We start from the raw sequence: 27,206 nt of genomic DNA on the forward strand, positions 1-27,206 counted from the left end.
TATTTATATAGATATATAAGATGGAAATGCGTTATTTCGCCTGAAAATCCATTTCCACTTACGAACCAAGATCAATGTCGATAGCGCATACATCAAATGGACTAACAACGCTTGTTATGATGTAATTTTCGAACATTCCGAAAATTTTTTCTCTCCACTATATTGATCTACGGAAAGAGACGAATACAACAAAATACAGGAGGCTAAAATCGAACCATCCCTTCTTCGGGTTTCCGCTTACCAACAGATTTTGCCATGCATTTTTATTTATATAGATAGTATGGATGGTTTGTACTGCAGTTTTTTGTAAAACCCATATCATATGAATTTGGCTTGTGTTATTGTTATCAATTCGTCTTCAATTGAAAACAAACATTGCTATATCATGTAAAAGTTAGTTACAAACTTAGTTTGATCGTTATTTAATAATTTTTTCGCAAGTTGGGCCCTGCACGAAACTCAAAAACCTCAAAATAAAACTTTTGTTTGTCAGACTGTTCAAGAGCGCTTCCAATGCATTCAACGATTAATACGTTGAGCTGGTTTCATCGCACCGACAGTGGATTTCAAAAATCTTGTTGGAGCGAAAAATACACATATCTCAATCATCTTTTTTTTTTTGAGATGATATGGAATCAGCTATTTTGTAGCGGCGGCCAAATTGGATTTTTCAAGATAAGCAGTTTTAAAATGACAGCAGAGATGAAGGTGTTTTATAAATTGCTACTGACATACAAACAGTTCAAGCTAAATAAAACCGTTTAATAAAGTAATTTGCTATTTTGTGATTGCGGCCATCTTGGATTTTGATTTTTCATGATCTGCTGTGATCTACTATTCAAGCCCTTTCATTTGATACCCATATTAATCGGGATTTGAGAAAATATGTAGCCCGCCATTTGGTTTTGGCAGCCGTCTTGGATTTGCATAAATAATAGGGTTTTGAGTAAACTGACCAGATGTTCCGCGTTGCGGTGGACAGTCCCGCATTTCAACAAAATGTCCCGCGTAGGATTACGTCCCGCGAAACGTCCGGCATTTGGCAAAAGGAACGCAAATGTCCCGCGATATCAATATACTTCAGTATTACAATTTGATCATGTTGATTTTCTTAACACTTTCGTCGCTCCGTCAAACAGATATGGGTGACACTTTCCTCGTTCAAATTGGATAGGATTTTTAGAAAGAATTTGATAGAATAGGCACCTAAATGTAACTATAGAATATGTAGAAAAATAATAAAATTAAATCATAATATTATACAGTTAATACTATACTTTTTATTAATTTACTAGCTAACCCGGCAAACTTCGTCCCGCCCAAAATTTATTTTTCGTTATCACATCCACCTTTTCTTACTAAGCACACGTTCATGGGTCCAATCGCAGAACTGTTCGTTGATTGATCTTCTTATCTACCCTTTAAAATTATCAGTTTCATCGCACCGACAGTGGATTTCAAAAATCTTGTTGGAGCGAAAAATACACATATCTCAATCATCTTTTTTTTTTTGAGATGATATGGAATCAGCTATTTTGTAGCGGCGGCCAAATTGGATTTTTCAAGATAAGCAGTTTTAAAATGACAGCAGAGATGAAGGTGTTTTATAAATTGCTACTGACATACAAACAGTTCAAGCTAAATAAAACCGTTTAATAAAGTAATTTGCTATTTTGTGATTGCGGCCATCTTGGATTTTGATTTTTCATGATCTGCTGTGATCTACTATTCAAGCCCTTTCATTTGATACCCATATTAATCGGGATTTGAGAAAATATGTAGCCCGCCATTTGGTTTTGGCAGCCGTCTTGGATTTGCATAAATAATAGGGTTTTGAGTAAACTGACCAGATGTTCCGCGTTGCGGTGGACAGTCCCGCATTTCAACAAAATGTCCCGCGTAGGATTACGTCCCGCGAAACGTCCGGCATTTGGCAAAAGGAACGCAAATGTCCCGCGATATCAATATACTTCAGTATTACAATTTGATCATGTTGATTTTCTTAACACTTTCGTCGCTCCGTCAAACAGATATGGGTGACACTTTCCTCGTTCAAATTGGATAGGATTTTTAGAAAGAATTTGATAGAATAGGCACCTAAATGTAACTATAGAATATGTAGAAAAATAATAAAATTAAATCATAATATTATACAGTTAATACTATACTTTTTATTAATTTACTAGCTAACCCGGCAAACTTCGTCCCGCCCAAAATTTATTTTTCGTTATCACATCCACCTTTTCTTACTAAGCACACGTTCATGGGTCCAATCGCAGAACTGTTCGTTGATTGATCTTCTTATCTACCCTTTAAAATTATTTTTACTATAAAATTTCAGTACTTCTACCAAAACTCAACATTATAATATCAGATTATTTTCAGACACAATTCTCGTGCAAGATTTTTAATTCACTTGCAAATAACACGTTTCTCCATTACATGGCATAAATGTTTGATACAAAAAATATGATAGAATGAAGAGAGCCCTAAATCGGACAATTCCTTTCTCGAGTTTTGATCTTATCAACACATTCGGCGATCCATTTTTATTTATATAGCTAGAAGACGATATGGGAGTGCATTTTATTACATTAAAACCCATTTCCACTTTCGAACGAAGATCAATTTCGTTACCGCAAACATCAAATGTGCTAACAACGCTTGTCAATATGTCGAACTACCATAGAAACGTTAATCGATCGCTAAAACCTCTATGTGCTAAGTTTGATTCCATTTGTTTGATTAGCTCTTGAGTTGTTCAGCACCCTCCCCCCTTCTTCAGAGAGGGGAAAGGAGTGCAAAACCACCATAAAAACATTTATTGCTCCCTAAAACCTCCATATGGCAAATTTGGTTCCATTTGCTTGAATCGATCTCGAGTTATGCAGAAATTTGTGTTTCATCTATATGGCAGCCCCCCTTACAAAGGTGGGAAGAGTGTTGAACCACATTAGAGATGTTTCTTGCCCCTAAAATCTCCACATGCCAAATTTGGTTCCGTTTGCTCGATTAGCTCTTGAATTATGCAGAAAAGTATGCTTCATTTGTATGGCAGACCCCCCCCCCTCAGAGAGACGGGAGGAGTGTCTATTCACCATAAAAACGTTTCGTGTCCCCTAAAATCTTCGCATGCCAAATTTGGCTCCATTTGCTTGATTAGTTTTCGAGTTACGCATAAATTTGTCTTTCATTTATATGGCAGCTTCCCCTTAGAGAGGGAGGTGGAGTGTCTTACCACCATAGAAACATTTATTGCATTCTAAAACCTTCGTATGCTTAATTTGGTTTCATTTGCTTGATTACCCTCTGACCCTTTACAATTTCCTTTTACTATAAATCTAGTACTTTGTCCTTATAATATAAAATTATTTTCAGACACAATTCTCGTTCAAGATTCTTCAAGCATTTGGAAATAACATGTTTCTCCCTTGCATAGAATACATGTTTGATACATAGAATATTACCAAATAAAGATAGCTCAAATCGGACCATTCCTTCCTCGGGTTTAGGGCACACCAACACATTTGGCCTTCCATTTTTGTTTATATAGATAGAAGATATAGGAATGCGTTATTCCGTCTGAAAATCCTTTTCCATTTCGAACGAAAATCAATTTCGTTAGCGCCAACATCAAATGGACTAACAACGCTTTGCTAACCGTAGAACATATGAGAATTCAATCTTCTGAATTTTCCGATTTGAATTATTCTTCTTCTTCTTCTTTTTGGCTTTAAGAGGGTTTAAAAATTTGAATTATTGATCTATGGGAAGAGACGAATACAACGAAATATAGATGACTCAAATTGAACCATTCCTTCCTTGGGTTTTGCGCTTACCAACACATTTGGCCTTCCATTTTTATTTATATAGATATATAAGATGGAAATGCGTTATTTCGCCTGAAAATCCATTTCCACTTACGAACCAAGATCAATGTCGATAGCGCATACATCAAATGGACTAACAACGCTTGTTATGATGTAATTTTCGAACATTCCGAAAAAATTTTCTCTCCACTATATTGATCTACGGAAAGAGACGAATACAACAAAATACAGGAGGCTAAAATCGAACCATCCCTTCTTCGGGTTTCCGCTTACCAACAGATTTTGCCATGCATTTTTATTTATATAGATAGTATGGATGGTTTGTACTGCAGTTTTTTGTAAAACCCATATCATATGAATTTGGCTTGTGTTATTGTTATCAATTCGTCTTCAATTGAAAACAAACATTGCTATATCATGTAAAAGTTAGTTACAAACTTAGTTTGATCGTTATTTAATAATTTTTTCGCAAGTTGGGCCCTGCACGAAACTCAGAAACCTCAAAATAAAACTTTTGTTTGTCAGACTGTTCAAGAGCGCTTCCAATGCATTCAACGATTAATACGTTGAGCTGGTTTCATCGCACCGACAGTGGACTTTTTGTTTAGAGAGTGTCAACAGGAAACGACAGCAACAAAATCGGAAAATTGATTTTTATAAAGATTTATTTTTAAGATTTTTATAAAGATTTATAATGATTTTTATAAAAGTCCCCTATTGATCCGCAGGGACCAACGTGAGTCAAACGAAAAGTTCATCTTTGGTCCTCTAGCTCGGTCAACGCTTAACGTGTTATGTAAGCCGGAAGAACTAGTGTATCATGGACAGGAAGAGGCAGGGTTTTTTGATGAAGTAAATGTTGGCCGGAACCTCAATCATGGCTGATGAAAAGATGTATGTCGACATGTTCTTTTACCTTTCCGTGGCTTTGGTAGTCAGCTATCTCTTCATTTTGGCCATTCGCTTAAAAGTTTTCTATAGGCCGCAGCTGGGGTATGTTGGGAAGGTTGGCGGTCTACGCGACAATGTTTATCTCCAGTCAATCCATTATCCATTCTCCAGTGATCTTTTGGCATAATGGGCTGATCCCCGTTTCGGTATAAAGACCACATCAGCTTCGCAAGTTTCGGCAAGCACTTCGTACTCGTTCCCCGTTCACCATATGACTCGAAAGAAGAGCGGTTGGACATTCCCTTCTCGTCTGTCAGAGAAAGACCTTCTTCGAGAACTTGATGTGGATGATATATTCGACGTCATCGCTTACCTGGGGAACGTAAAGTACCCGGTCCCCGGCCATTCGTTGAATTCTAGCATCAAGCACGTCTTGTCTTCCATTATGAGGACGAAAAGAAGTTTTTCACTTCTTTCGCCGGAAAGAAATTTTTCACCAGCACTTGAAGCTACTCCTTTTGGTTGATTGCCTGCTGCTCAGATACTGCCAGTCTCGTATGACGCTTCCGCATAAAAATGTCCATTTTGGCCAGATTCTCCTTCACCGTTTGGCCGGTTGTTTCTATCTCCCGGCTTAAGGAGCGACAGAAAGAGGATATTGTAAATACCAGATCGGCTATGTCTGGCGGACATAAAGTGTCTCAGGTATCCAACTCCTTTGCTGTGGGGTGAAGCTGATAGTATGAAAAAATCATGAAGTTGCTTGACAGTGCTGCTGCTGCTTATCAACAACCTTGAATAATTTTTGTTGTAGGCTTAATGAAAGTAATATTTAAGGAAAATTTGTTCCATTAAATTATTTTTTGTAGTTTTTTTTCACCGCCATCCGAAAATAGTCCATTTTTTAATGCAAACGTTAACACTAAATTGGATGAAAAATGGATTGAAATTTTCGAGCATTCCATTCGGTAATTTGAAGAGAATTGTTGAATTTGAATCGTGCTTGCCAGGCTTTAATGCTCCAGTGATTTCAGGCGTAAACAAAATCTAAACCACCGAAAAATCACAACTGAATGACGATACTTAGAAAGAAATAATACAGATCAGGTTTAATTGCAAGGACACATGTTAAGTGTTTCACGAATAAATGAGACTCGCTAAACTATGGTTTATTTTCACATAGCGTATATACATAACGTTTTGTTTTTTGTGTCCCGCGTTAGACCATTGACCATCTGATCACTTTAACAAAATCTAAACCACCGAAAAATCACAACTGAATGACGATACTCAGAAAGAAATAATACAGATCAGGTTTAATTGCAAGGACACATATTAAGTGTTTCACGAATAAATGAGACTCGCTAAACTATGGTTTATTTTCACATAACGTATATACATAACGTTTTGTTTTTTGTGTCCCGCGTTAGACCTTTGACCATCTGATCAGTTTAGTTTTGAGAAAATATCTCGTTCGTCATTTTGTAGTGACGATACTCAGAAAGAAATAATACAGATCAGGTTTAATTGCAAGGACACATGTTAAGTGTTTCACGAATAAATGAGACTCGCTAAACTATGGTTTATTTTCACATAACGTATATACATAACGTTTTGTTTTTTGTGTCCCGCGTTAGACCTTTGACCATCTGATCACTTTAGTTTTGAGAAAATATCCCGTTCGTCATTTTGTAGTTGAAACCATCTTGGATTTTGAATTTTTCATGAATAACTGTGTTCTACTAGTGAATCCCTTTCATTTGATACCCATATTAACGGGGTTTTGGCATAATATTGTAGTGGCAGCCATCTTGGATTTGCATTTTTCATAAATAACCGTGTTCTACTAGTCAAGTTCTTTCATTTGATACCCATATTAATGAGGTTTTGAGAAAATATGTAGTCCGCTATTTTGTAGTAGCAGCCATCTTGGATTCACATTTTACCTAAATAACCGTATTCTACTAGTCAAACCCTTTTGTTGGGGAAACCGATTAGTTTGTCCACCTTGTCAACCGTTCAGTTGCTGAAAAGGAAACTTCTGAAGGGCAGTTGACAATTGTCACATTCACACAATCAATAGAAATAGACCAATAGGGACAGATAGAAAAGTAAACAATCACAAAACAACAGAAGGATTGATAGGTAGTACAAACGTGGAAGCTTAACAGAGAATTTACAATAATTTACAATTGAAACATAATCTAAATTAAAGAATTTAATTAACTGTAAGTATACACAACATTGAATTACACAATCATGAAAAATAACATGTATTTACATTGAAACAGATATTGTTATTAAACGTTGCACAAAAGTCCGACACAGATAGCGAAATACATAAAAAGGACTATAAATGTAAGTTTACACTCGATAAAACATAATATTATAATATAAGTCAAATAAAATTCTAGCTTAAAGCATTCTCCAACGTAAAAACGAGTTTGCTTAAAAGAGTTCCGAAGCGCTTGTGGTCACGACTGGGTCGCAACAATCTTTATCATTTATAAGCGAATTTAACCTCAAACTCGACGAGCGATTTATTGTTCAAAGACATCGGCTAGTTGAAGTACATAATGGCAATGTCTTTGGCGAATAGGAGGAAAAGCTTGCTGCGACAGGTAACCGAAGACGAAGTAGATGCACGGGATTGCATCATGTGCACGCGACCGAACACTGCAGACCAGTGGATGGTCCAGTGCGATGTCTGTTCGATGTGGATTCACTTTTCGTGTGCTGGCGTGGATAAAGGTGTTGAGAATGAGTACTTCGTCTGTTCAAAATGTACCACTCCACCTCCACCGCCTAGATCGAAGTCCGGAAAATCGTCCTCTTCGAGTACTCGTGCTAAGCGAGAGCGCGAACTCCAACGGCTAGCCGAGGAGAAGGCTATGCGAGAGAAGGGGTTGCAGGATAAGCTGGATTTGGAAAAACAGTTAATCGAGAAGAAGTACGAGATTCTGCAAGCGGGACTTGACGAAGACAATGATGACCGAAGTGGACGGAGCAACCGTAGTGTCCGTAGCGTTCGGAGCACAGTTCAAGGAAGGGTAAATAAGCAAGAAAAATTGACCATGGTCGCCGGTATCGGAAACGATGAAACTCCCACCGGAACCACGTCATTCACTGGAACGTTACCCAAACGAACGTTTGCCCCGAACCAGGATGACGGCCAAGTAGCTAGCTCTTCTGCGGTTGATTGTTTTACCAATCAAATTCCTGCTGCATCGTTAACCTCCAATACGCACAACGGCGTAGTATCGAGTGGTGCTATGGTATGGAGATCTCACCAGTTACATCCCGTCAGCAAGACTTGCTACCGGCAGTGAGTATGGTCATCTCACTTGCGTCAGCATCCGGCATTCAGGAGTTTTACCGTCCAGTGCACCATCAACAGCTGAGTGGTGTTCAACAGCAGCAACATAAGCGAAGTCTGCAGCAGTTAGAGTGGTATCCAGCTTCCAGCGCCGCTCCAGCCAGTGGTGCATCAATGCCAATTACAATTAGTAGTAAGACACAACAGATAGGTAGGTTCCCTCCGAATGTACCGCTTCCGATGGTGAACCAACCGCAGTCGAGTACTATGAATAATTTCTTACCACATGATTGTATAGTTGGTAGTAGTATAGTAGGTTCCACCACACAGTGTGTGAATGATTTAAATACTGGCAGGTATCCGCCAGTCCTCTCACGTGAGGTCCATAGTTTGAATTCTGCTTACATTCCATCAATCCAAATGTATACCTCGTCTCAGTCCACCGTTGATAACGTTCGGAATCCCGTTGGTACGTTCACGGCATCAGTGATTTCTTCACGTTCATTGTCAAATCAACAAGGGTTGAGTGTTTCCAGCTATTCGTATCCAATAACCTCGCCGGTAGTTGTTGATAGATTAGTGCAAGAATCACAACGGTTGAGTATTCCGCAAACTTCTTGTGTTCCCAGTCACCATTTATGGAAAAGACTCGTCAATGACTACGTTAGCGTTCCTCGATGATGGATCATCCTTTACATTGGTCGAGCAGGAGCTTGCGAAAGAGCTTGGTGTTACAGGCGAGGCTGAACCGCTTTGTCTACAGTGGACCAGTGGCATAAAACGAACCGAAACGAAGTCACAGTCAATTCAATTACAAATCGCTGGTGTAAACAACGATAGACAACATGCTTTGAACGACGTACGTACAGTGGAGAAGCTTGATCTCCCACCGCAGTCCCTGTGATATCCAGAGTTAGCAGAAAAGTATGAGTACTTGAAAGGTCTACCAGTAGCCAGATATGACAGCGCAGTTCCTCGAATCCTTATGCGAGTGGACAATGCCAGTTTGCTGGTCACTTTGAAGAAAAGAGAAGGAAAGAAATACGAACATGTTGCCACTAAAACAAGGCTTGGTTGGGCAATTTTTGGAACCGTGGAAGGCTTCAAGGGCACGCTTGAGCAGCGACATCTTCACATCTGTGCTCGGTCGCCCGATCAAGAGTTGCACGATACAGTAAAAGAATTCTTCTCCGTTGAGAGTATATGCGTTGCCGTTGCACCAGAGATAGAAGGAGAGGATGATCGTCGTGCTCGAGAGATTTTGAGCGAAACCACCATCCGAACTTCAACTGGAAGATTTCAGACGGGTCTGCTTTGGAAGCACGACTACGTTGAATTCCCCGACAGTCGGGATATGGCAGAGCAGCGGTTGAGACGCCTCGAGCGAAGGCTGGCGAAGAATCCGAAACTGTATACTTATATTAACCAGCAGATAGTCGACTATCAGCATAAGGGTTACGCACACAAATTGTCGAGAGAAGAGTCGGTCAACAGTGACCCTAGACGGGTGTGGTATTTACCATTGGAATAGTGTTGAACCCCAATAAACTGGAGAAGATACGAGTCATCTGGGATGCCGCGGCCAAGGTAGAGGAAGTTTCATTCAACTCTATGCTGCTGAAGGGCCCGGATCTGCTGACTTCGCTAACAGTGCACTATGGTCCAGGAGGTGAATTTAAGTGGAAATTAGCATCTAGAGCTCGACAGTGATTCTCTAGACAAAAACTGTCTTCGACAAAGTTGTTACATATAATAGACCGCTCATTTTTATGTTATCAAAAATAGGCGCTTCATCCTTTGGCTCAGCATTTGGCATTTCAGGCACTTTCTGGCACTCAAAACACATATATCTTGGCATTTTTCTCGTAATAATTGTATAACGTCTTCTATATTTCGTCCACCGAAAAAGAAAATCAACAATGTGTCTTCTTTGAACCTCCATGTTGAGTGGCTATAAGACTGAACTGAAGTGATGCTGCTTTAAAGTCTACGCTTACTATATGCATTTAAAAATTGCAACTTGTTCATTTATATGCAAAAACTCATAATTTCAAATTTAATTTACTCAAATACAAAAAATAACACTCTTTTGAAAGTTTCACTTTATGCAGAGTCAAATGTGCTCTTTAAAATGCTATTAATAATTTTTATTATGTTTGCCCCAAAAAGAACGACAAGCAAATGAAGAGATCGTGTTATCGGGGAAAAAACATCAATAACTTTGAGTAGCATTAAGATACATACAAGTTATGCACCGTAAAATGCGTGGATTGGAAAGCTCTAAAGATCATTCGAAGACAGTTTTGATGTAGAATTTTACATATAAAAGTTAGAGAAAAAAAACCTTCTTTTTCATGGTAACCCTAACTCAACCTAGAGAAAAAGCATTATATCGGTTATTTGAAGAGATAGAAAGAAATATTGTTCCACAAAGTTACTTAAATTAACCAGAGCTACAATATTGTCGAACTATGTTTACCTCTATCTATAAAGATAAGAAAGTTAGATTTTTTATTTCATCGTAAATTTTGGTCACCCTATTTTTGATAACATAAAAATGAGCGCTCTATTATTTGTAACAACTTGTCGAAGACAGTTTTTGTCTAGAGAATCACTGTCGAGCTCTAGATGCTAATTTCCACTTAAATGCACCTCCTGGACCATAGTGCAGTGGTGCTACATCGCTTCCGACAACGACAGATTGCCATTGCAGGAGACACCAAAGAGATGTTTCACCAGATACAGATTCGGCGTAAAGATCGGCAGGCGCAGCGATTCCTGTGGCGAGATGAACCAGGAAAGCCAGCTCAAGAGTACGTCATGGACGTTGCGACCTTTGGATCGACGTGTTCGCCATGTTCGGCTCATTACGTCAAGAACAAAAACGCCGAGGAGTGGAAACATCAGTTCCCAAAAGCGGCTGCAGCTATCATTGAAAAGCACTACGTGGATGATTACCTCGACAGCTTAGACACGGACGAAGAGGCCGTGGAGCTAGCGCTTGAGGTGAAAAAAGTTCACGCTGAAGCCGGTTTTGAAATACGGAACTGGCTGTCGAATTCGGAATTGGTCACTCGATGGGTCGGGTACTCAAGCCAGCAGATCACGAAAAATTTCATGGCTGACAAAGGAACGAGTACTGAAAAGGTACTAGGAATGGTGTGGATGCCGAAGGAAGACACATTCACTTTCGCAGTCAAATTTCGGGAAGATGTCCAATTGCTGATCAATGGAACGAGTGCACCGACTAAACGCCAAGTTTTACGGGTGGTTATGAGTATTTTCGATCCTCTTGGAATGGTAGCTGCATTCGTGATTCATGGGAAGTGTCTGATCCAGGATATATGGCGAATCGGTATAGGCTGGGATGAAGCAATCCCGGGAGAACTTCATGACACTTGGCGACGCTGGGTAAAAGTTCTTCACAGTTTGAGTCGAATCGGAATACCAAGGTGTTATTTCCCGGGTTACAGTTCCAGCAGTTTGCAGAGCCTTGAAGTACATGTCTTCGTAGACACAAGCGAAGCGGCCTACGCCTGAGTCGCCTATTTCCGGATGGTGGACCATGGCCATGTTCGATGCTCACTCGTTGCAGCTAAAACCAAGGTGCTTCCACTGAAGCCTATGTCCGTACCCCGGCTGGAACTCCAGGCAGCGGTTATTGGCGCTCGGATGATGAAGTCCGTTCAGGAAAGTCACACGCTGCCGATCTACCGACGAGTCATTTGGAGCGACTCTAGGTTCTTTCATGGATAAGATCAGATCAACGGAAGTACCGTAAGTTTGTCGCTTTCCGAGTATCCGAAATCCTGGACGAAACAAGCTTGGACGAGTAGAGATGGGTTCCCACACGTCTTAATGTAGCAGATGAGGCTACTAAGTGGGGAAAGGGCCCAACTTCCAGAGGGACAGTCGCTGGTTCTGTGGCCCGGAGTATCTTTACGCAGATAAATCAGAGTGGCCAAATCAAGATCTACCGACATCTGAAACAGTAGAAGAACTGCGTCTAGTCTACGTTGCAAGCCAGCACCATCGGGCGCCAGTGGATACTACAGTTGATTACAGGAGATTCTCCAAACTCGAGCGTTTATTAAGAGCCATTGGTTATGTTCGGCGTTTCAGCGCAATAATAAAGAAGAAATACGTTGCAGAAATACCCTGTTCCCCAGTACTTTCTCGACAGGAAATTTTGGAAGCTGAGTTGACAGTATGGCGGTGGGTGCAAGCAGAAGCTTATCCTGACGAGCTTGCAATCCTACGGAGAAACGAGCAGTTGCAGCCACACGAGCGTAGAAAATTGAAGAAATGTAGTCCACTTCGGAAGCTGTCTCCGTTTATCGATGCCAATGGCGTATTGAGAGTAGATGGGCGACTGAGCAACGCTTCGCATACCGCATATGATGCGAAATTCCCGGTGATTCTGCCTAAGAACCACCGTTTCACGGAGCTGCTTGTTGGATGGTATCATCGGCGATATGCTCACGGGAATGGTCAAACGGTACTCAACGAGATGCGACAGAAATTCCATGTATCCTGCCTACGGACATCAATTCGAAGAGTTGCGAAGCAGTGCCGGTGGTGTGGTGCCTACCGGTCCACCGGTCCTAGGATGGCCCCACTTCCAGAAGTCAGGGTAACCCCTTACGTTCGTGCCTTCACCTTTATCGGCGTGGACTACTGTGGTCCTTTTCCGATACGATCAGGATTACCTGTTTGACTGTTCGTGCCGTGCACTGGGAATCAGTCGGTAGCTTGTCAACAGAAGCATGCAAGCTATCCATTCGACGGTTTATAGCCTGGCGAGGTGCACCGAAGGAGATCTGCAGCGACCAGGGCACAAATTTCATTGGTGCAAGCAGGGAGTTACGAGAGGAAATTGCGAACATCAACAGGTCAATGGCAGGAACGTTCACCAATAGTGAACGGTTCAACCAGGAGATTTGGTGTTGCTGGTCGACAAAGAATCGCGCAATACTTGGGTACGAGGTAGGGTTGTGAAGGTCTACGAGGGAAAGGACGGCAGAATTCGGAGCGCGGATGTTCAGACGGTAAATGGCGTGCTACAGAGACCGGTTACAGGACTGGCAGTGCTTGAGGTGCTGAATGATGGTACAGCTGGAAGGGATGTCCAGCAATACGGGTCGGGGATTGTTGGGGAAACCGATTAGCCTGACCACCCTGTCAACCGTTCAGTTGCCGAAAAGGAAACTTCTGAAGGGCAGTTGACAATTGTAACATTCACACAATGAATAGAAATAGACTAATAGGGACAGATAGAAAAGTAAACAATCACAAAACAATAGAAGGATTAATAGGTAGTACAAACGTGGAAACTTAACAGAGTATTTACAATAATTTACAATTGAAACATAATCTAAATTAAAGAATTTAAATAACTGTAAGTACACACAACATTGAATTACACAAACATGAAAAATAACAATAACAATAACAAAAACACATTTACATTGAAACAGATATTGTTATTAAACGTTGCACAACAGTCCGACACAGATAGCGAAATACATAAAAAGGACTATAAATGTAAGTTTACACACGATAAAACATAATATTATAATAACAGTCAAATAAAATTCTAGCTTAAAGCATTCTCCAACATAAAAACGAGTTTGCTAAAAAGTTCAGAAGTTCCGAAGCGCTTGTGGTCACGACTGGGTCGCAACACCTTTCATTTGATACGCATATTAACGGGGTTTTGACAAAACATGTAGTCCGCCATTTGGTAGTGGCAGCCATCTTGGATTTGCATTTGTCATTAATAATCGTATTCTACTAGTCAGGCCCTTTCATTTGATATCCATATTAATGAGGTTTTGAGAAAATATATAGTCCGTCATTTTGTAGTGGCAGCCATCTTGGATTTTTATTTTTCATAAATAACAGCCATCTTGGATTTTTATTTTTCATAAATAACAGCCATCTTGGATTTGCATTTTTCATAAATAATTGTGTTCTACTAGTGAAGCCCTTTCATTTGATACCCATATTAACGGAGTTTTGACATAATATGTAGTCCGCCATTTGGTAGTGGCAGCCATCTTGGATTTGCATTTTTCATAAATCACAGCCATCTTGGATTTGCATTTTTCATAAATAACTGTGTTCTACTAGTCAAGCACTTTCATTTGATACCCATATTGATGGGGTTTGGGAAACCCATATCGATGAGGTTTTGGGAAAATATGTGATCCGCCATTTTATAGCGGCCGCCATCTTGAATTTTAAAGATAATGAAATACGCAGTTTTATAATGACTACAGAGATGAAGGTGTATTCCAAATTTCAAATCAATCGGTCATCAGAAAGGGGGTCAAATTTTTATTAATGTGGGTCAGCGCTACAGACAAACACGTTACAAGCATACAAACATACAAACATACAAACATACAAACATACAAACATACAAACATACAAACATACAAACATACAAACATACAAACATACAAACATACAAACATACAAACATACAAACATACAAACATACAAACATACAAACATACAAACATACAAACATACAAACATACAAACATACAAACATACAAACATACAAACATACAAACATACAAACATACAAACATACAAACATACAAACATACAAACATACAAACATACAAACATACAAACATACAAACATACAAACATACAAACATACAAACATACAAACATACAAACATACAAACATACAAACATACAAACATACAAACATACAAACATACAAACATACAAACATACAAACATACAAACATACAAACATACAAACATACAAACATCCAACGGGAGAGGCGAGCGTGTTCGCAAGGAGCGGTAAGCTCCAGAGATCACCAATTCGCAACCAGACAGCCATAGCGAATCCTATAGGACACCAACAGCATCCACAACAAGGAGAGACTAGCCTGATACAAGTGCTAACGCATAAAGCCAACACCACCACTTCTTTAGAAGGCCTGCAGGTCGGGAGGTCAAGCTTGATGGAGGTCAAGAAAAAAGTGAACGAGCTCTACGAGTTCATTAAGGACAAAACAATGTCCATACTAAGATCAAACATTTAGTCACAAGCATCAAATCCGCCGTTACGGCTGCTGACCGCGAACAGAAGGAGATGATCACGCGAGCAGAGGTTGTTGAAAAAGCACTCGCTGAAGCAAGGGAGAAGATGTCCGTCGAGATACAGGAGACGCCTAAGACGCCACGAAACCCACGATCGGACAAAAGGAAGAGGGATACCCCAGGGGATGAAGAAGACCTGAAGAAGGTTAAAAATGACAACCTGGGAAACAAAAAGGAAGGTGAAGGCAGTGGATGGCGCACTGTCGAAAAACAAACGGAGAAACGGAAGAAGAAAGAAGAAAAGAAGAAAGGTGTGCAGGAGACAAAAAAAACAGGCCCAGACGCGAGCGAAGTAAGGGAGATGCTCTGATCGTCGAGGTGAAGGAAGGAGTGACTTACGCATCACTCCTGCGGAAAGTGAGAGACGATCCGGAGTTGAAAGAACTGGGAGAGAATGTGGTGAAAACCAGGCGCACCCAGAAAGGAGAGATGCTCTTCGAGCTCAAGAGGGATCCGGCGGTCAAAAGTTCAGCCTTCAAGGAACTGGTTGCGAAGTCGCTCGGTGAGGAGGCGAAGGTGAGGGCTCTATCCCAGGAATCAGTGGTCGAATGCAGAAATCTCGACGAAATCACGACAGACGAGGAGTTAAGGCGCGAGTTAATAGAACAGTGTAAGCTGGACAATACACCAATGACGATCCGTATGAGGAAGGCGTATGGTGGCACGCAGACGGCGTCGATACGGCTCTCAACAGTCGCAGCCAATAAGATGGTAGAAACGACCAAAATAAAAGTTGGCTGGTCGGTTTGCTCGCTGAAGATGGTGCCCCGGGTGGCCAAGCGGATGGAGAGATGCTTCCAGTGCATGGGCTTTGGACATCAGGCAAGAAGCTGCACAGGCCCCGACAGGTCTGAACTGTGCAGGAGATGCGGTGAGAAAGGGCATGTTGTGAGAGACTGCACGAAGCAACCGAAATGCCTGCTCTGCAAACCAGAGAACGGCAGCGACCATGCGACAGGAAGCTTCAAGTGTCCCTCGTATAAGAAGGCGTTAGCAGAATCGCAGTAACGGAGATAATTCAGATCAATCTGAACCATTGCAACACAGCTCAGCAACTGTTGTGGCAGTCGACAACAGAGACAAAATGCGACGTTGCAATCATAGCGGAGCCGTACCGAGTACCCCGTGATAATGGCAGCTGGGCGACGGATAGCTTAGGGATTGCTGCAATACAGGTGATGGGCAAATATCCTATCCAGGAAGTGGTTGGAGGTTCACATGAAGGTTTCGTAATCGCCAAAATTAATGGAATCTTCATGTGTAGTTGCTACGCACCCCCGAGATGGACAACTGAGCAATTCCACCAGGTGCTAGACGCAATGACCGAGGAACTAATCGGTAGAATACCGATCGTCATTGGAGGCGACTTCAACGCCTGGGCGGTGGAGTGGGGAAGTAGATGCACCAACATCAGAGGGTACAGTCTACTGGAAGCTCTAGCAAAGCTGGATGTAACGTTACTGAACGAAGGTACCACCAGCACTTTCCGGAAAGATGGGCGCGAATCCATCATCGACGTTACTTTTTGCAGTCCGTCGCTGTTGGCGAGTACGGAGTGGAAAGTGTGCGAGTCGTATACGCACAGTGATCACCAGGCGATCCGGTACAGAATCGGCCAACGAAACCACGTGCTAGTTCGGAGGACAACAAGCGGTGAGCGGAAGTGGAAGACGAATGCTTTCGACAATGACCTTTTCGTCGAAGCACTTCGTCTAGCTAGCGGAGCTTCAGATTGGAACGCAGAAAAGTTGACAGATCTACTGGTGAGAGCATGCGAAACTACCATGCCGAGGAAAGTTGTACCAAAAAATGGAAGACGCCCAGCTTACTGGTGGAACGACTCTCTTCGCAACCTTCGCGCTAGCTGTCTTCAAGCCAGAAGACGCGTTCAGAGAGCACGAAATAGCGCTGATAGAGAGGAACGTAATACGGTGTACCGAGCAGCTAGAGCCGCCTTGAAACGGGGAATTACACTGAGCAAAGCGAACTGTTTCAAGGAGCTGTGCCGAGATGCAGATGCCAACCCATGGGGCAACGCGTATCGAGTCGTGATGGCGAAGATCAGAGGACCTGTGACGCCCGTCGAATCGTGTCCCGAGAAGCTGAAGGTCATTGTGGAGGGTTTATTTCCGATGCATGATCCTACGATATGGCCACCGACACCGTACGCCGAAATAGCTACCGAACGTTCTCAAGTTTCCAGTGAAGAACTGGTAGCAGTGGCGAAGAGACTGCAGGTAAACAAAGCGCCCGGCCCCGACGGAATCCCCAACGCGGCCTTGAAAACGGCGATTCAGGCGTTCCCGGACATTTTCAGGATAGTGCTACAGAAATGCCTGGATGATGGTCACTTTCCTAAGAAATGGAAGATCCAAAAGTTAGTGCTGCTGCCAAAACCAGGGAAGCCCCCGGGGGTACCAACATCCTATAGGCCTATATGCCTGCTGGATACTCTTGGGAAACTCTTGGAAAGGATTATCCTCAACAGACTGACGAAATGTACGGAGAGTGACCATGGTCTGTCAAAGATGCAGTTTGGATTCCGGAAAGGCAGGTCCACCGTTGATGCTATCCGGACAGTGGTTGAAAAAGCAGAGAAGGCATCACAGCAAAAGCGGAGGGGCGACCGACACTGTGCTGTAGTAACGATCGACGTGAGGAATGCTTTCAACAGCGCTAGCTGGGAAGCCATTGCCGAGTCCCTACATCGTATGAAGGTTCCTGGGTACCTGTGCAGAATTCTAGGAAGCTACTTCCAGAACCGCGTCCTAGTCTACGAGACGAGCACGGGGCAGACAACGTTGAATATAACGGCCGGAGTACCACAAGGCTCTATCCTGGGCCCAACGCTCTGGAACGTAATGTATAACGGAGTACTGAATCTGAAGCTTCCCAAAGGCGTGGAGATCGTGGGCTTCGCGGATGATATCGCTCTCACAGTGGCAGGCGAGACACTCGAAGAGGTGAAGATGCTTGCAACCGAGTCCATCGTCTCAGTAGGGAACTGGATGCAAGCAGCGAAACTGCAGATTGCTCATAATAAAACGGAAGTATTGTTGGTGAGTAACTGCAAAGCCGTGCAGCGAGCGGAAATCACAGTCGGGGAACACGTGATAATTTCTAAGCGTAGGTTGAAATACTTGGGAGTTATGATCGACGACCGGCTGAATTTCAACAAACACGTCGACTACGTCTGCGAGAAAGCAGAGAAGTCCATTAGCGCGATAGCGCGAATAATGCCGAATAACGCAGGACCTTGCAGTAGCAAAAGGCGTCTCCTGGCTGCTGTATCGTCGTCCATACTGCGGTACGGAGCACCAGCCTGGTCGGCGGCTCTCGAAACCCACCGGAATCGTAGAAAACTGGACCGTACGTTTCGGCTCATGGCGATGCGAGTTGCGAGCGCGTATAGGACGATCTCGTTGGAGGCAGTCTGCGTTATCGCCGGCATGATCCCTATTGGCATCACTCTGGCGGAAGACAGAGAGTGCTACAGACGAAAGGAAATCAGGGGTATCCGGAAAACAGCGAGAGTAGAATCACTCTTGAAGTGGCAGCAGGAATGGGACACGGCGGAGAAAGGCAGGTGGACGTATGGGCTCATACCGGTACTATCGACCTGGCTGAACAGGAAGCACGGGGAGGTGAATTTTCATCTGACACAGTTCCTGTCTGGACATGGCTGCTTCAGGCAATATTTGCACCGGTTCGGGCACGCAACGTCGCCACTCTGTCCGGAGTGTGAAGATGTGGAGGAAACACCAGAACACGTGGTATTCGAGTGTCCCAGGTTCGCCGCAAGACGCGAGGGGCTGCCTGCCCTTCATGCCGGGAACATAGTAGAGAAAATGTGTCGCGACGAGGGCACCTGGAACGCTGTGAACAGTGTAATCATACACATCATGTCCGAGCTACAGCGGAAGTGGAGGGCCGACCAGCGTAGTAATAACCCCTGACCATAGAAGAGGAACTAATGCGAGGGCTGTTGCAAAGTGTAGTACCCCACGAGAGTCGTTGTGACGGAGTGCGCGTTATGTTGGAGGGCACTGCCTAATCGGCGCTCCGTTGGGAAGATAAATCCTGCGAGGGTGGCTGTGACGGGGCACGCGTCAAGTTGGAGGGCGCTTCCTAATCGGTTCACGTCTCGACAGGTGAGAAACCCCGCGAGGGTGACTGTGACGGGTTGCGCGTCAAGCTGGAGGGCAATTCCTAATCGGTACACGTCTCGACGGGTAAGCGGTATCTGGAGAGCAGGGTCAAGAAAATGCTGGCAATGCCTGTTGGTGGATTGAGAGAGGAACATTGCGAGGGTCGTTTCGGCGGAGCGAGAGCCTAGGAGAGCATCATCAAATCGTGGGTACCCCCACAAGAGTTGCTGTGACGGAGTGCACGTTATGTTGGAGGGCACTGCATAATCGGCGCTCCGTTGGGAAGAGAAATCCTGCGAGGGTGGCTGTGACGGGGCGCACGTCAAGATGGAGGGCGCTTCCTAATCGGTTCACGTCTCGACAGGTGAGAAACCCCGCGAGGGTAACTGTGACGGGTTGCGCGTCATGTTGGAGGGCAATTCCTAATCGGTACAAGTCTCGACGGGTAAAAGGAAGCCTGTGCTGCGGATGTGCGTGGCGGAGTACAACGGAAACGTAATTAAGATGTATAGAGAAAAAGGGAAGGATCAACGCTAGTTAGCGTTGAAAACTCGTGAAGTGCATGAGCACAGCCGCCCCCTGAAGTAGTCGCCTAGATGTGGTCCCGGGGGGAATGAGGCTACGAGTAGAGGGCTTGGTTTTTGTGGGTGCGATCCCCACTCGACGTCTGGGTTATCCCTTCCCAGATAAGGCTGGAAGAGCGTTCCTCACCTCTATAAAAAAAAAAAAAAAAAAAAAAACAAATCAAATGGGGATCAACATAGGGTAGGAGCCTGCCTGTTGGTCTCAAATGTTCCTATCTCACGCCTCCACGAAGATCATATGACGACATTTTTAGATCGGGCGTGAACTGGAAACACACACCTGGTCTTGGCTCCGAGAACGGGTGTCGAAAGTGGCTAAGTGAGGGGGTGCGAGCGAGTCAGAGCGCTATATCTCTCCCGGGGAAGGCCTCCCGGGTCATGGAGGCCTTGCCAACCCGCTGTCTCCCGGGCAAAGGAGATACACCCAGAAAATGGAGCTACGTTCACGAAGAGTAATTAGAATGCGATCACCCGAGGAGGGTCCCCGAACTGGAGCTGGTCCTGGAACGGGCGTAAGAGCGAGCGGCCAGCGGCTGGAGGGCGATGTGCAAGAGCGGGCCACCAGCCGGGTTCAACCCGAAGAGCTACCGCCACACGGAAACAGCAGCCATCGACATCACCCAAGAAACGCTGCGCCTACGAGACGTGTTGCGACTGCCAGACGACAGTCGTCCACACTTGTGGGTACCACTAGGCGCCGGATCATGTGGACACACGAAATGAATGAATTCGTGATCCGCGCCTATTACATCTGCACTGCTTTGGAGACGGACATGAGCGGTCGCCCTCGAATACTAACAATGTTCGAGGAAGCGTATCCAGAGTTCGTCGGGAGGCTTGATCAGAACGCGATGAACGCGAGGCGTAGAGCGATTGGTTCTCAAATGGGGATCAACACTAGGGTAGGAGCCTACCTGTTGGTCTCAAATGTTCCTATCTCACGCCTCCACGAAGATCATATGACGACATTTTTAGATCGGGCGTGAACTGGAAACACACACCTGGTCTTGGCTCCGAGAACGGGTGTCGAAAGTGGCTAAGTGAGGGGGTGCGAGCGAGTCAGAGCGCTATATCTCTCCCGGGGAAGGCCTCCCGGGTCATGGAGGCCTTGCCAACCCGCTGTCTCCCGGGCAAAGGAGATACACCCAGACAATGGAGCTAAGGTCAAGACGAATACTACGAATGCGATCACCCGAGGAGGGTCCCCGAACTGGAGCTGGTCCTGGAACGGGCGTAAGAGCGAGCGGCCAGCGGCTGGAGGGCGATGTGCAAGAGCGGGCCACCAGCCGGGTTCAACCCGAAGAGCTACCGCCACACGGAAACAGCAGCCATCGACATCACCCAAGAAACGCTGCGCCTACGAGGCGTGTTGCGACTGTCAGACGACAGTCGTCCACACTTGTGGGTACTACTAGGCGACGGATCATGTGGACACACGAAATGAACGAATTCGTGATCCGCGCCTATTACATCTGCACTGCTTTGGAGACGGACATGAGCGGTCGAATACTCGCAATGTTCGAGGAAGCGTATCCAGAGTTCGTCGGGAGGCTTGACCAAAACGCGATGAACGCGAGGCGTAGAGCGATTGTACGCAACAATATGCTCTCCCAAACGCAAGTCGACGAGATCAAGCAGCAGGTGCAGAGAGAACTAAGCTCCAGAACAAGCAGAGCAAGCGATGTGTCGAGACGAAGTTCAGTACGGCTGAGCAATTCATTCGCGAGTGGGGCACGCGAATCAGCACCAGTGGAGGCCACAGTACAACAACCCCCTGAGCCGGAAGATCCACAGCCAGATCAACAACTACTACGCGATCTGGTCTTCCATTACGACGAGGCGATCTCACAGTTCCGCGACACGGACCCTTTGTCGCGCCCCAGGATCCCGAAGTTGCAGCATTCCCGCAGGCTGACAAGTGCAGTAAAGCTCATGAACGAGCACGTTCTTCCGCTGCACTTGGTTGATGCTGAGAACTTGGAGGAGCTGCAACTGAAAGTTTACTGTGCTGCTGTGGCGACCGCCAAAAGTTTAGGATACCGTATTAGGCCAAGAGGCGGACTGCTCCAACATCTCCGTGAAAGGCGTGAGCCTCCATGGCGAAGGAGATTGGAGCAACGGATCCTAAACAAGCGCACCGCAATTGGAAGACTGATGGCGTACAAAAGAGGCAGCAGATCGGTGAAATTATGTCGCCAAGTTGCTGTGATCGTGCGGCCTACTGAACTTCGCCAGCTGGGAGCTCACCAGCTGACGGAAAAACTCGACACACTGGTACAGCAATTGAGCGTCCTTACAAAACGGCTGAAACGTTACTCTGACTCTGCAAAGCGCCAGGAACAAAATCGGATGTTCAGAGATAACGAGAAAGCGTTCTACGACCACATTAGCGACGAGAAGCCCGACTACCGCGAAGGTTTGCCAGATATTAGCGATGTGACGAACTTCTGGGCTGGTATTTGGGAGACCCCAGTAGAACATCGCGACGGGCAAATGTGGTTAAGACGGGAGGAGGAGAGTTGTGGCGAAATTGGAGAGATGCCAGCTATCATCGTCGGAGAGAACGATGTCCGCGAAGCCTCGCGATACCTGAGGAACTGGGCAGCACCGGGCCCCGATGGTGTCCAGAAATTTTGGCACAAGAAGCTGACCGTCGCACATCCAAAGATAGCTGAGTGCTTCAACAAGGTGCTACGTGACCCACACAACCTTCCTGAATTCGCCACCCGTGGCGTCACCTTCCTCCTCCCGAAAGACAGCAACACATTGAACCCATCAAAGTACAGACCAATAACGTGCCTATCGAGTCTGTACAAAATACTGAGCAGCATAATTACCGCCAAAGTTTCTGCTCACTGCGAACAGCATCACATCATCGCAGAAGAGCAGAAAGGATGCAGGAAAAATACGCATGGCTGCAAAGACCAGGCCATCATCGACGCAGCCATAGTCGGCCAGGCGGTATATAACCAGCGGAACCTAAGTATGGCCTACATCGATTACAGGAAGGCTTATGACTCCATACCTCACTCGTTTCTCGTCCGGGTATTGGAGCTCTACAAAATTGATCCCGTCGTCGTTAGGTTCCTGCAGCATGCGATGAGGCAGTGGAGTACGTCTCTGCACCTCAGTGATGGGGAAAATGTGTTGCAGTCTAGAACGCTGCAGATAAAGAGGGGGATATTCCAAGGCGACTCTTTCAGCCCGCTTTGGTTTTGTCTGGCACTGAACCCCCTCAGTAGGACGCTCAATAGAAACGGTCATGGCTATAAAATAAGGTATGGCGACGGCGCCCACGAAGAAGTGACCCATACCTTCTACATGGATGATCTCAAGGTATACGCTGATTCACGTCAGCGTCTAGGTGTAGCTATCCGGGTTGTCGAAGACATAAGCAGGGACATCTGCATGGAGTTCGGCCTTGACAAGTGCCGCTGTGTCCATCTGCTGAAAGGACAACTTACCGAATCCGGAGGCTACGAGGTCTATGACGGCGAGTTTATAAGAGACATGGTTCGTGGCGAATCCTATAAATATCTTGGATTCCGACAGCTCACCGGGATTCGCCACTCCGACATCAAGACGGAGCTGCGAGACAAGTTCTTGAGTCGAGTGAACTGTGTCCTGAGGACTTTCCTCAACGCGGGGAACAAGGTACGCGCGATCAACACATTCGCGGTTCCCCTGCTGACCTTCAGTTTTGGTGTAGTCAAATGGAGCAAAACTGACCTAGAGGACCTTGAGAGGAGGATGAGGAAAGCATTTAAAGAGGCCGGAATGCACCATCCTCAATCGGCACTGGAGAGAGTTTCACTGCCACGCAAAGAAGGGGGACTTGGAATAGTCGACATATCTGCACTGTGTGTTGCCCAGGTACGACAACTGCGCGAGTACTTCGCAGAACGCGCCAACCTAAACGCGCTATACCGGGCTGTCTGCGCCGCCGACAGAGGATACAGCGCTCTGCACTTGGCGCAAGCGGAGTACCAACTCAACTGCAATCTGCAGACAGTGGAGGAGAAGATTGCAGCTTGGAAGCAGAAGGCAGTGCATGGTGCCCACCCCCATCAACTGGACCGGCCACACGTCGACAAGGCCGCATCTAATCTGTGGCTAACGCGTGGTGAACTCTCTTCAGTAGTAGAAGCCGACATGATAGCCATCCAGGACAGGATAATGCCGACGAGAAACTGCAGGCGGTACGTCTGGCATCAAGACGTTGATGACATTTGCCGGATGTGCCATCAACCAGGTGAAAACATAGAGCACATTATGGGAGGCTGTCCCGTTTTGGCCAACGCAGCCTACACCGAGCGCCACAACAACGTGGCCCGTATTGTTCATCGACAACTGGCGCTCCAATGTGCTCTACTGGAAGACAACGTACCAAACTACCGGTACCTGCCTGCACCTGTCCTGGAAAATGACCGTTTCAAGCTGTACTGGGATCGCACTGTTCTGACCGACCTCTCGATCCACCACAACCGCCCAGATATAATGGTTTACGACAAGAGCGACCGCAAAGTCACCATCATCGATGTCGCTATTCCACTGAACCAGAATCTGGAGGAGACCCACGGTCGCAAAATCTGCAAGTACCGACCATTGGCCGTGGAGCTTAAGGAACTGTGGGGGCTAAGGGAGGTCCCAAGAATTGTTCCAGTCGTTCTCTCTGGAACTGGAATTGTCCCGAAGACACTTCTGGAAGCGCTAAAGGTGTTGAATATGGAGAAGGAATTGGCCGGCATCCAAAAGTCGGTCATCCTTAGCACCTGCGCGATTGTCCGACAATTTCTCGGTCAGGACTGAAACAGCACGAGCATGCAGATACGTGCATTCCGCAGAGCCTAGTCCCCCTTTGGCATTCAGAAGCCCGGGGGCAGGTGAAAATTCTGGCTAGGTTCGCCTAGTTAAGAAGTGAGATAAGTCTGCCAAAAAAAAAAACAAACATTTCTGGCACTGAACCCCCTCAGTAGGACGCTCAATAGAAACGGTCATGGCTATAAAATAAGGTATGGCGACGGCGCCCACGAAGAAGTGACCCATACCTTTTACATGGACGATCTCAAGGTCTACGCTGATTCACGTCAGCGTCTAGGTGTAGCTATCCGGGTTGTCGAAGACATAAGCAGGGACATCTGTATGGAGTTCGGCCTCGACAAGTGTCGCTGTGTCCACCTGCTGAAAGGACAACTTACCGAATCCGGAGGCTACGAGGTCTATGACGGCGAGTTTATAAGAGACATGGTTCGTGGCGAATCCTATAAATATCTTGGATTCCGACAGCTCACCGGGATTCGCCACTCCGACATCAAGACGGAGCTGCGAGACAAGTTCTTGAGTCGAGTGAACTGTGTCCTGAGGACTTTCCTCAACGCGGGGAACAAGGTACGCGCGATCAACACATTCGCGGTTCCCCTGCTGACCTTCAGTTTTGGTGTAGTCAAATGGAGCAAAACTGACCTAGAGGACCTTGAGAGGAGGATGAGGAAAGCATTCAAAGAGGCCGGAATGCAGCATCCTCAATCGGCACTGGAGAGAGTTTCACTACCACGCAAGGAAGGGGGACTTGGAATCGTCGACATTTCTGCACTGTGTGTTGCCCAGGTACGACAACTGCGCGAGTACTTCGCAGAACGCGCCAACCAAAACGCGCTATACCGGGCTGTCTGCGCCGCTGACAGAGGATACAGCGCTCTGCACTTGGCGCAAGCGGAGTACCAACTAAACTGCAATCTGCAGACAGTGGAGGAGAAGATTGCAGCTTGGAAGCAGAAGGCAGTGCATGGTGCCCATCCCCATCAACTGGACCGGCCACACGTCGACAAGGCCGCATCTAATCTGTGGCTAACGCGTGGTGAACTCTCTTCAGTAGTAGAAGCCGACATGATAGCCATCCAGGACAGGATAATGCCGACGAGAAACTGCAGGCGGTACGTCTGGCATCAAGACGTTGATGACATTTGCCGGATGTGCCATCAACCAGGTGAAAACATAGAGCACATTATGGGAGGCTGTCCCGTTTTGGCCAACGCAGCCTACACCGAGCGCCACAACAACGTGGCCCGTATTGTTCATCGACAACTGGCGCTCCAATGTGCTCTACTGGAAGACAACGTACCAAACTACCGGTACCTGCCTGCACCTGTCCTGGAAAACGACCGTTTCAAGCTGTACTGGGATCGTACTGTTCTGACCGACCTCTCGATCCACCACAACCGCCCAGATATAATGGTTTACGACAAGAGCGACCGCAAAGTCACCATCATCGATGTCGCTATTCCACTGAACCAGAATCTGGAGGAGACCTACGGTCGCAAAATCTGCAAGTACCGACCATTGGCCGTGGAGCTCAAGGAACTGTGGGGGCTAAGGGAGGTCCCAAGAATTGTTCCAGTCGTTCTCTCTGGAACTGGAATTATCCCGAAGACACTTCTGGAAGCGCTAAAGGTGTTGAACATCGAGAAGGAATTGGCCGGCATCCAAAAGTCGGTCATCCTTAGCACCTGCGCGATTGTCCGACAATTCCTCGGTCAGGACTAAAACAGCACGAGCATGCAGATACGTGCATTCCGCAGAGCCTAGTCCCCCTTTGGCATTCAGAAGCCCGGGGGCAGGTGAAAATTCTGGCTAGGTTCGCCTAGTTAAGAAGTGAGATAAGTCTTTTTTTTTTTTTTTTTTTTTTTTTTTTTTTTAAGAGGTGAGGAACGCTCTACCAGCCTTACCTGGGAAGGGTTAACCCAGACGTCGAGTGGGGATCGCACCCACAAAAACCAAGCCCTCTACTCGTTGCCTTATTCCCCCTGGGACCACATCTAGGCGACTACTTCAGGGGGCGGCTGTGCTCATGCACTTCTCGAGTTTTCAACGCTAACTAGCGTTGTCCTTCCCTTTTTCTCAATATTTTTTTCTTTCCATTCGTTTTTAATTCCACTGCGCTGATGTCCTCTTCGCAGGCATTTTGAATTTACCCGTCGAGACGTGAACCGATTAGGAATTGCCCTCCTACTTGACGCGCAACCCGTCACAGCCACCCTCGCGGGGTTTCTCACCTGTCGAGACGTGAACCGATTAGGAAGCGCCCTCCAATTTGACGCGCGCCCCGTCACAGTCACCCTCGCAGGATTTCTCTTCCCAACGGAGCGCCGATTAGGCAGTGCCCTCCAACCTGACGCGCACTCCGTCACAGCTACTCTCGTGGGGTATTCACCATTTTGATCGTGGCTTCATCCTTGATGCTCGTTCCTTCGAAATGTTCGCGGTGTTCCTCCATCCAGGCCACGATCAGGCGTTGTCAGGTAGGCCTTTT

General features: G+C 45.7%; 1 protein-coding gene across 5 annotated transcripts in view; it reads right to left on the minus strand.

Annotated features, from left to right (window-relative positions):
- LOC129778866 (ADP-ribosylhydrolase ARH3-like) overlaps nucleotides 1-27,206 on the minus strand; it is a 58,024-nt gene that overhangs the window by 5,242 nt on the left and 25,576 nt on the right. The window contains exons 3-4 of one of the 5 annotated variants that reach the window (XR_008743511.1): nucleotides 5,095-5,455; nucleotides 4,747-5,031 (exon numbers count right to left, since the gene is read on the minus strand). The exons of 2 other annotated variants lie outside the window; for them this stretch is intronic. The gene's annotated coding sequence lies outside the window, so the exon portion shown is untranslated. Of the gene's footprint in view, nucleotides 1-4,746; nucleotides 5,456-27,206 lie in introns of all 5 variants that reach the window. 2 more of the 5 variants (XR_008743512.1, XR_008743510.1) reach the window with 2 other exon arrangements.

The sequence above is a fragment of the Toxorhynchites rutilus genome, chromosome 3 (genome assembly GCF_029784135.1).
Source record: "Toxorhynchites rutilus septentrionalis strain SRP chromosome 3, ASM2978413v1, whole genome shotgun sequence".
NCBI classification, from domain to species: Eukaryota; Metazoa; Arthropoda; class Insecta; order Diptera; family Culicidae; genus Toxorhynchites; species Toxorhynchites rutilus.